This window comes from Ciconia boyciana, chromosome 2 (genome assembly GCF_034638445.1).
Source record: "Ciconia boyciana chromosome 2, ASM3463844v1, whole genome shotgun sequence".
NCBI lineage: Eukaryota > Metazoa > Chordata > Aves > Ciconiiformes > Ciconiidae > Ciconia > Ciconia boyciana.
Window position 1 is genome coordinate 156,905,358 of NC_132935.1, and position 11,161 is coordinate 156,916,518.

At 39.8% G+C, this 11,161-nt stretch overlaps 1 long non-coding RNA gene across 3 annotated transcripts in view; it reads right to left on the reverse strand.

Annotated features, from left to right (window-relative positions):
- The window catches only part of LOC140648523 (uncharacterized), a 41,980-nt gene that overhangs the window by 29,355 nt on the left and 1,464 nt on the right, over positions 1 to 11,161 (reverse strand). For 2 of the 3 annotated variants that reach the window (XR_012041264.1, XR_012041262.1), the window contains exon 2: positions 10,672 to 10,765. This is a non-coding gene — a long non-coding RNA (uncharacterized lncRNA). Of the gene's footprint in view, positions 1 to 1,398; positions 1,479 to 10,671; positions 10,766 to 11,161 lie in introns of all 3 variants that reach the window. The other variant, XR_012041263.1, reaches the window with a different exon arrangement.

An 11,161-nucleotide genomic window follows, 5' to 3' on the forward strand; every position in this document is an offset into this window, starting at 1 on the left:
GGTATTACACTAGCATCACCAGACTGCTGCTGGTGCTGACCCAGCTCAGGTGCCTCTGCACAATGTGTGCTGGCTTTACTCATCTGTTCAGAGGGGGCACACTTACTCAGAGCAGATCTGAAGCCTACATTCTCACATGCAACTTCAGCTCATTTTAAGACCTCCGATTTTTTAAAAGGAGGTTAAAGCACATTCACAATGTTAACATCAATCAATTTTGTATATATTATCTTCAAGGACGCTACGCTAAGTTTTGTCTTAGGGCACATCTGAAAGGATTCACCTTGCAGATTAAGACACCTGGTAGGTATCCACATGTGAATTGGACATCCAAGCTTTCATTACAGTCAGTGGAGTCCAGAGATCTGCCCATCTCACCATAAAGTAGACCTCTCGGCACACAAACCAGTTGGCTAAGCTTAGATGGCTAGTGCCAGCTTTGCCTGTGGTATCCAAGACATTTACACAGAATTGCCAAACGTTAAACATGACCTTTCTCCTTCCAAAGTGGCAGCTGGAAGTTGGGGCCTGTTACAGGGCATCTCAAATGGCACTAGACAAATATATGTAGGCAACTGAATCAGTCAGCTGGATAGCTCTCCAGGTTTCACTGCCTGTGATGGGACTTTGGATATATCTCATGCATAGACATTTAATTAATCAGATAAATGCCACCCTGAATGTCACATAACAAGAGGACTATCTGACAATTTTTTTCCTTCCCAAAGGGTGGGAAGTTTGGCTCCAAGTTCCAAACCAGCTTCTCCCCAGAGCATCCTTCCTCCCAGAGGACATCAGGGGGCTCACCCAACTCTTCATGACCTTCCATACCTCCAAGCACTATCCAGCCTGCCTTTAGACAATGCACTGACACGGTTTTGTATACTGTTAGAATTAATTTAACTATAATGTAAGCCACTGGAAAGGAACAGTGTTTATCCAGGACTCAGCACCTCTCAGGCTTTCTCATTATTTACATAGTATTTATATTGCTCAGTGGTGCCAATCAGGGTAAGTATTTATTGCTGCAGGGTGTTTACTGACCCATATCTGAATATAGCTTCTGCCCTGAAGAGCTTACAATTTAATTATAAAACAAGATGCCGGGAGTTTAAAAGAAGAGAGAAAGTTGATGAGCAAAAGAGGTAACAGTACTAGTCACAATGTCAGGAGAAGCAAAATATTTTTTATCCCACTCTTTGTTTATTTTTAAAAATTACATGCTTTTCAATTAAAAAAAAACCAAACTGCATGCTTCATTTCTCTTTTTCCCCTTCCTGGTTCTCAATGCAATTTATATTTCTCAGTAGAAAGATTGCACTTCAAATAATTTTAACTTTCCATTTAATCCTATTTAATATTCTTTTTCATGTTTATAACTTCCATCTACGTACATACCATTGGTTCAGGTCTGTCTCTCACAAGCTGGGGGCTGCGTTATCAGCAGGGACATACCAGTCCTTTCTTTCCCTGGTGGTCTGTGAAGAGAGGCAGTTCACATTCATCCATTTTGCCCCAGTTCCTCTTGGTTTATTTGCCTGCCTGTGATCCAGCCTCCAGGTTGGACCATGTATCAACATGTAGGTTTCCTACTGGCCTCTCAGCAAGACCTCCTCTGGACTTCCTGGGACTATCAGTCCTGCTGTGCCGTCTTGGCACATCACCCACCATTATCCCACACGCTCCTCCTCACTGAGTTCCAGCTCACTTCTATCTGCCACCCAACTCACTTCATAAGATCCAAGGACACACTTCCTCAGACACAAGATCACTTTTACCATTAATTTAAAAAGATAGTTTGCGTTATCTCTGCAGGATACCCCCTACTGAGCCGTACCCTCAGAGCTATCCTCTCTCCAGACACAGAAGAGGCACAGAAGGTTGGAGGCAAACACACTGCTTCTGTGCCAGAAAGCTGGTTGTGAAGAAAACGCCTCTTAGATGCGTAGGTCATACAGCATTTGTCTCACCTGGGCTCATCTTTTTGCTACCAGGCATTGGCCTTTGCCAGGGAGCCTGGCAATAAGGCAGAATATTTTCTCACGCATATATTTGTCCAGTAAACACTGAACCACCCGCACATTTCACAGAAGCTACCAGATATGCTCCCAGCCCCACAGACCTAACTCAGAACTGACCTAGCTGTATTGAGGAGAGAAAAAACAGTATAAACGTGTTTTTCACTACTTGGCAGTTCTCATGGTGATTTTATCCATCTATAGTAATACCAAAAGGATAAATGATAGTAAGTTTGTGTCCAAAGTCAGTGTTAGCTGACCATTCCAGTCACAACAATCATGGCTGCCTGCCACCAGGAGAGAAAAGCTATGTTATTTCCCTGACGCATTGAATTTTCCAATGTTGCATTTAGCTTAGTAAACAGCCAGCTGGAGCTTGCTAGTCATGCTTCCGATAGTATAAACTGGTTTTTCTTTTAAAACAGATTTCTATTTCCCTTCTTACAGTGAAGGGGAAGTTAGAATTGAGATTGCACAAAAACTCTGCATAAACGATACTGTCTTTATGTGTACCTTGAGGTGCACAGTGATTTCCACACTGACCTAAGTATACCCAGTTTAGACATCTAACACGTGTCAGTAAGTTACAATGAGACATCTGTAGCAGTCACTATTCATGGGGCTTTCCTCCTTTTACAGGTCATTCCACTCCCAAAGTCTGGCACACATGATCCACTCAGGGGTGGCCACAGCTCTCAGCCTGGTACACCCAAATAATCGTACTTTCATCTCAGTGTGTCTTTTCTGATTTATTGTAGTTCAATTTTGGTTTATCTTGATGCGATGCACTGGTGTCCTGGTTTCAGCTGGGATAGAGTCAATTTTCTTCCTAGTAGCTAATATAGTGCTGTGTTTTGGATTTAGTATGAGAATAATGTTGATAACACACTGATGTTTTAGTTGTTGCTAAGTAGTGCTTACACTAGTCAAGGACTTTTCAGCTTCCCATGCTCTGCCAGGTGCACAAGAAGCTGGGAGGGGGCACAGCCGGAACAGCTGACCCCAACTGGCCAAAGGGCTATTCCATACCATACGATGTCATGCTCAGTATGTAAACTGGGGAGAGTTGGCCGGGGGGCAGCAATCGCTGCTCGGGGACTGGCTGGGCATCGGTTGGCAGGTGGTGAGCGGTTGCATCATTTGTTTTTTTCCCTGGGTTTTGTTCCTCTCCCTTTCTCGTTATTTTCCTTTTCATGACAATTTATTATCATTATTATTTTATTATTATTATTATTATATTTCAACTATTAAACTGTTCTTATCTCAGCCCACGAGTTTTCTTACTTGTGCTCTTCAGATTCTCTCACCCATTCCACCAGAGGCGGGGAGGGTGAGCGAGCGGCTGTGTGGTGCTTAGTTGCTAACTGAAGCTAAACCATGACAACTGGGCTGAAAACTGTGGTGATACAGAAACTCATTCTCTTATAAGCAGATCAGACGTCCTTTTTTCATGGGCAGCAATGACTGTTAGGGCAGTCTGGGCATCAGCATAGCTTCAGCTCCAGAGTTAATCCATCGCCACCAAGTGCTTGGCCCTGCTCAACCTGTGGATGATTTAAAAACCTGCATTTCTCAGCCTGGGTGATTCCATTAACTGGGCAGGAGCTACAAATACTAATCAAACAGTGAACACTCCTGTCCGCCTGCTTGGAGCCATGTACTCTGATAAAGCATGACAGAGACTTAGCAGGGAGAAGTAAGGCATGGATTAAAGAAAGGACCCATCAATATGATTGAAAAAACCCCACAAGATCCTAGGAAGGGGGAAACTTCCAGACTGGAAGAAAGATAGGAATTTTTCAAGTAAACTAGCTGCTATTAAGTGTTGCCATCACAATTTGGAAGAGGAGAGAGTTGGTGTTGATGCTGGCTGTGATCACAGCTGAGTCAAGGAAGCACTAGGAAGACAGGAGTAAACTCTAAACCCCTGCCTCCTTAGAGATAGTTGCTTTAGCCAGAGCTCTCTTGGAGAGTCTTGAAGCAGCCAGCAGCCCGAGCAGAAGACTCTGTTGGAGATGAGGGAACAGATCAGTCAGAAATTTTTATGACAGCAACAGCAATTTAGATAGGAAAACACTTCCTCTGAAAAATGTCCTGAGGATAAAGACCCTCTGGTTAGAAACATGTTTGAGATGCCAAGACCACTACCTGAAGCTTAAACTGAGAAGAAAGCATTTTGACTTCTCAAATAAGATTTAACTGCATATCCTTCTGAGCATTAGAAAACAACAGGTGCAGAAACCCTCCCTCTTGAAATTAACTGGAATCTTTCTGCTGGCTGAGAACCAGAAATGAATCCCCATGTCACGGAAAAGGGCTCTGCAACAGGGAAAAGGAGTCATAAGGCTGCACTGAATAGATCATCTCAACAATTTCTAGGATTCAGCAGCACAAAGTGATTTTTTTACAGGCCTCCAGAGAGTAACCGTCTTCTCCGACTGAGGGGGAAGAGGTGTAAAGAACAATCAGACATGACTTTACAGAATATCAACAGCTAATGGTCTTTTCTTGTGGAATCATTGTTTCTTTCTCTGAGGGCCTGCCTGCTTTTACAGAGCACAAGAGACACATCAAAGAACCTGAGTAGAGTGTATATATGTTATACCGTATCTGTAGATTAGGGGCATAAAATATCTGAAGACAGGGCAGCAGAGGTTTCTTTAACATAGATAAACCCTGAGTAACTACGATGTATGGCAATTTAGAAGTATTTACAAGCAACGCTATCCAAATGCAAGACACAAAGCCACTCATCACAGTTCTGCCCCTCCACCCCAGGTGACAAGGATAGAGATCCTCTTAAAAAGGAGCTCAGAGACAACCAGCTCTGCTCTGGCCCTTTTTTTCACCCTTTCCTTAGAATTATAGGGAACTTAGAGTTGGTTTATCAGAGAGCAGGCAGAAGCTAGTGGGCATCTCTGGACAAAAAAAAAAAAATCTATCTTGAAGTATACGTGCAACTGCAGGTAAAATTAATGGTAAAATTAATTTAATTAATTAATTAAAAGTATTCAAGAATAATCTGTAGATTTTCAGGACTGGATGTTACCGATTCCCATTGACTACAGACCCTGCTTTCATGTGATTCATACTTGTGATGCATAAGCTTCCACTATCTATTTTTATTTATATAGCAGAGTACAGGTGATCTACAACAGGATTAGCTTTTAGACATTTCAGCATGTGAAGAATGACACTTTTTTTTTTTACTTATCTAATAATCACCTTGAGCTCTGCAGCTTCAGGAGCAGTAAGCCTGTAATTCAAAAGGATATGTGAAAAGAAAGAAACCAAAAAGGCCTCCAGTCTTGACTGATGAATACAACAACTGGGGTTTTCCTGCCACCTTTGCTGCTATCCTCCCTAATCACCTCTTCTAGCAAAAATACTCTTCACATCACCAAGAAAGACGTAACCTCATAATCCAGTCATAAGGTGTAAACTCTCAAAAGAATCCCTTTTGTTGGATATGTTTAGTTATAAGCAGTAGCGTGTATCGGTTCTTGAAGCTGTGAAAAAAACATCAAGGCCAGGAACAATCAACTTAGGGGATGCTGAAATCAAGTGTCAGGTATTGTACATCTAGTACTTTGAAAAAGGATACATGGTCTCCTTGTTCAGACTGAGCAGTTTTGGTGCACCTGAAGACGAGTGTAGCACAGTTGCCTGGAGCCAATTTTGCAATTCCACTGTTCTTGGCATGTTCTGGGCAGTCCCTTCCCAACTACACCAGCTGCCGGTGGTCTTAAAGGACTATGATAGCAGCTGGGAATCACTAGCACTGAAAGGGTGTTTCAGATACACTCCTTTCTATCCTGAGCTGCAACGACCGTAAAAAGCAGCAGTGTCAAAGAGATTACTGCAACCCACTATGCCCTTAGGAACTCCTGATAAGAGGGACTGTCCAGCACGCTGACATTAAAGCATCTCTCAGACCCCACAACTAGCCCACAGTATTTCAAAGTATTTTTTAAACTTAATAATAGTCACTGGTTTATGGCATTTGAAACACTAAACTGTGTCTGAATTTCTTGTGTATTTACCACAGTCGCCACCAAGTACCCTTTATTATAAACCTGAAACCTTTAGCCACTTCACTATAGATAACCTGTCTTGTACCCATTACACATATGAATAGCAGTCTGCAGCAGTTTTCTTCTGTGGTGTTAGGGTAAATTTACACCCTCAGCATCCCATTGTTGTAGGTATTTGATGGGGAAGGAGAGGAAGGAGAACCCCAAAGCTGCCCAGTTGAAGCAACATCACTCAGACCATGCAGGCTACACAAGAACTCCTGACTCTGAAGAGTGAAGGACAATGTACTTCTTCACTTCCTCTGCCAGTACAGTCTTGCCTGTCTGGTAATGAACCAGGCTGCACTGCCACCATGCTCTTAGAAATATTGAAGTCCAACCCTTACAGCTCTATTACAAAAATCACACAAGCCCAGCTTCATAATCCATCCATAGCCCAATCTGATGGGGAAAAAAATCTCCTTCTGCCCTATACTAATTCAGATACTTGTGTGTGAATACAGGTGTGAGTAGGATGCACACCCAGCACAGATTTAATGACGCACCTATCATCTGAAAACATCCACTTCTGTAATTGAAAAGGTGAGGACTCCAGTTTCCCTGTCCTTCAACACAGTACAGTCATTTATACAATGAGAATGGACTATCTCCATAACCAGTTAGCACTACAGTTTCCAAGTTCAAACGAACATTCAAGAAAAGTGAGTACAGAATCTGCTAACTCTTCATTACCAAGTTTTACCATTTTCAGATGTGTTCCTTTATCCATTGAGGAATATATGTCCATGAATAAGAGCTAAAGGATCATTATCACTATAACTGAACAGATAAACTTCTGATGAATTGTCTTTTAAAAGCTCTTTTGCATTTCTGTGTCACAGAGATACTTGATGCAGAGTTAAAGCAGAAAACCACATTTCTCCAAGTAAATTGAAAATGTAGGAGAGCTCTGTGATTTAAATTGTGTTCTATGTTAATAACACAAGCTGTAATATTTAGTGATATGACTAATGCTAGATTCAGGGATGTGTTGCTTCAGAACCACATTTTTTGTAATTAATGTTTCATTGGCCCGAATAAACTTCAAAAAAGAGACACTTCCTGAGTTCTACACTTCATCTTTTAGTACATAAATCTCTGTTATGACGGGCAGGTCATATTAAAAAGTCTATCTGATGCTAAATTGACTAATGGCCAAACAAAATGTTAATTTCAGTCAAGGTGTACATTTTTCCTGAACAACTGGAAACAAAGGTGCCACAAATATGTTTCTATAGAGCACATTTGCTTATTTTTCAAGTCTTCAATATTTAAGTTATTATCTTTCAACTTTTTATCCCAGGTCACTATTATGCCTTAGACAATATATGCCTTGTATAACTAGAAACGTGATATCCATAGCTTTGCAAATCATTCATCTGGTGGCCTGAAATTTTTCATGCAATTTTCTTCACAGATCTCCAACATAATTGAGAAGGAAAGAATCAAAATTGCATCCAAAAGCAAAGAAAAATAGAAACAGAAAATCTTTTTTAAATCTATGAGAACAAGAGCAGGAAATACAATTAAAGATGCTCGTGTTTGAAATGGGAAGTTTGGGGAATAAAAATATATGCATATATGGTCCCCACTGAATCTTAGTATAGGGCTCAAGAGGACAGACATACAAAATTATAATATTTTTTCAGAGCAGACGCAACTTTTGCACAGGACCAGTTACAAGACTGAGCTCAAACATCTTCACGCCTTAGTTTGCCACCTGTTGACTGGGGATAAATACACTCATACTTTACACAGTGGTCACAATGATATTTAAAGAATGTTGTGAAATGCTCAGAAACAATAGTGACAGAATAACAAAAATAAGTACAAAGGCAGAAAACTGCTAAGAAAATGAGTTGATTTCAGATCCCTTCAGAAAATTCTTACTCAGCCACAAAATTTATATAAATTATACCATTTCTCATTAAGGTTTAATTAGCTTTTAAAAATGGGTTCAAGCTAAAGAAACAAATACTGTCACAGATGAACAACAACTAAATTGAAGACAGTATATTGCTCAGACCTGGAACGTGAGAGATCTGGTTTCATGTCCCGGCTCTGCTACAGACCTGCTATATATAGACAGAGTAAAGCCTGTATACTAGTCAGTCTGATGATAGTGTAAACTCCATGAAATAGGATGGTAATTTTCAGATTTGTGATCATACCCAATTAACAGTAATTCTTATTGTTAAACCATCTCATGAAAGTTTGTAATCAGCAGCTGTAACAATGGTTTTAATATTTATGGTACCACCTACAGCTTAGACTTTTTTACGCTGCGTTAATGAAAACCAAGGTTTAACGATGGCTGGCACCTACACCACAACCTTATTTTAAAATGGTCCCTATGTCTTAAAGAAACATGACTAACCTGCCGAAGGGACAAGGCTAGAGGGAAAAATCTGCTAAGTGTGGTTTTGTTTTGTTTGAACTAGTTCTACGGCAGCACTTCACAATGTTTGTTACCAAACATAGCCAGCTGATCCAAGAAAGTCAGAAAGTGCACATGTTCATGTTGTCAATCATACATGTAGGTACTCAGCGCTGCTATCTGTGCATTGGAATATCATTGCAGTCAAACTGAATTTTGGCACTGGATATAATTAAGAAATTGTCTCGTGATAGCCTCGCCGCTATGCTATAAATGATTCTTCAACTAGAAAAGAAACAGATACAAATTACCACATCTGTTTTTATCAGGACTGAATACTCTGTATTTACACATCTGCACTTAGTTGAGAAAATAAAGGTTATGTCATTAAAAATCAAATAAGAAGAAAAGTTCTATTGGAACATATCTCTGGCTACCTCATCTGAATCTGGATCATTCCTACAGTTAGATGCATGAGTAACAGGGATCATAGATCTATGTGAGCAATAATGGACTTTTACCAGTTTACTTGATAATTAATTTTCATTTAGCTACAAAGGAAGCCTGAACATTTCACTAAACTACAGGATTCCACATAGAGCTAAGACTCAAATGTAGATATCTTGTATAATCTATTGGCAGGTCACTTCATCTCTCTTACTTTCCCCTCCCCTTGGAAGCAGTATTTGGTTTCTCCTCATCTTGGTCTCTTTGACTGTTGAGATGGTAGTCTACTTGGAATAGGGACTGTCTTTTACACAGACAGTCAACTATTTACTTGTGACCTATGAAAGATACTGACATAGAAATAATATCTATTTAAAATGCCACTCATCAAATCAATGCAATGCAGAGTGATTACTAGATTCTATTTAAGTTGCAGTTTTATGACAGGAATAGCCCACTGTGTGCAATCATTTAGTATCTTACGTTTGAAAAGATCTCTCTCTTCCCGCAAAGCTGGGTAAGAGCATCAGGAACTGTAAAATATTACTTGGCTCATAAGATCTCACAAACTGCAAAGTATTGAGTGGTTTGTGGGTTTTGGCAAGCATTCCAGGCCAGCAATTCTTAAATACTGGTGATTCATGAAGCCTTATCCCACAGATCTGCAGGATAAAATATTTTGAGAATGCAACTACTAGAGTGTGCTTTAAAGGAGTGAAAAGGAAAAATAAAAGGTAGCCCCAAACAGGAAATTCCTTACAAAGCAGAAATCTACTCCTGTTTTAGTGGAAGTTTTTATCACCTCACCTGAGTGCTTCACAAACTTTAATGAATTAATCCTCTATGCTCTTGTGAGGAAGGAAATATTATCCTTTGTATCATTAGAGGAAATCATAAAGACTGTAAAGCCCAAGCATTCCAGTACATTTAGTGATTTTTAAGGGTTGGAGTTTCTGTCTGCTCAATTCTAGGTTTAGCTTCCAGGGATACTGTATTTTTTGCAGTTCCTCTTCATAAGGAGTTATCTTCTTACGTATACTAAATACCTCATTCTTTTTTGCTGAACTAGGAATCCCAATTCCAAAAACTTTACAAAATATAATTTTAACTATACATCACTAATACATAGTCCCTTCTACATCCGTTTGACCACAGATCAAGAAAGAACCAACTAGTTAGTCTAATCTTGCTTGATTTTTGTGGACTAACAATCCTATTGTTCACACACTTTGTTCCTTCAGAGATGCATTCTCTCCAGACTGCTGAGTTTGAGCTGTGTAAGAAATAGTAGTTTCTATTACCACACAGCATGCATTGTCAATTTGTAATATTTTACTCATATTTATGCACACATTCCTCAGCTACCAGCATACCAAGGAAAAACTCAAATCTCTTTGATCTCAGCAGTGTGCCATTAAAAAATGGAAGCATTCAGTGATTAATTTCTACATCCCCCACACTGAGAAGAGAATTAGAAGTGGCCCAGGCAAGTAGAAAACTCGTCTTACTTTATGGAAAAAGTGCGGTAGTTTGACTGTTACTCAACCACAATAAAACTTAACAACAAGGAAACAAAAATCATAAACCCAACACATATATATTGGCATGTCTATCAATATATAACATTTTTATAACATTGGGCTTTTAAAAAATTTAGTCTCGGAGTATTTTTCTCCTCTAATAACACCGTTAAGCTGCCATAGCAAAAAATCCTAAACAAACAGAACAAACCCTATCCATTAAAGAAAACTCCTACCTACAATGAGGCTGTCTCCATGTGCTGGTCTCTGACAGGAATCAGTCGTTTTCTCTCTCACACACTCCTTCAGTTACAGATAGGGAGATGAGCTCTGCAATCATAAACCCTGAGTTAGCTGAAGGAATAACAGGAATAACAGCAATGTTGAGGCCCCTCTAGGACAAGGATATAATGGGGCTCATGATGTTAGACAGCTTGAAATTAGACCCTTCTTTTTTTTCCTTTTCTTGACAAGAACTGTAGTCTGCTGAAAAACAGTCTAGCATTAAAGAACAAAATTATATTGAGTTCCTTCATAAAATAAAAAAAACTTGGGAATAGCAATTGTTTCACCATTCTAGACTTTTAAGTAATCAGTTCTTTATATAGCAGCTGCATGGTGACCACCTAAGGGATCAGTCATATTTCCTGCACTGCTTGAGGTATCTTCTGTCCTTCTAAATACCTATGGTCAAAGCTAAGTTTTATTCCTTTTCCTGATCAGGCT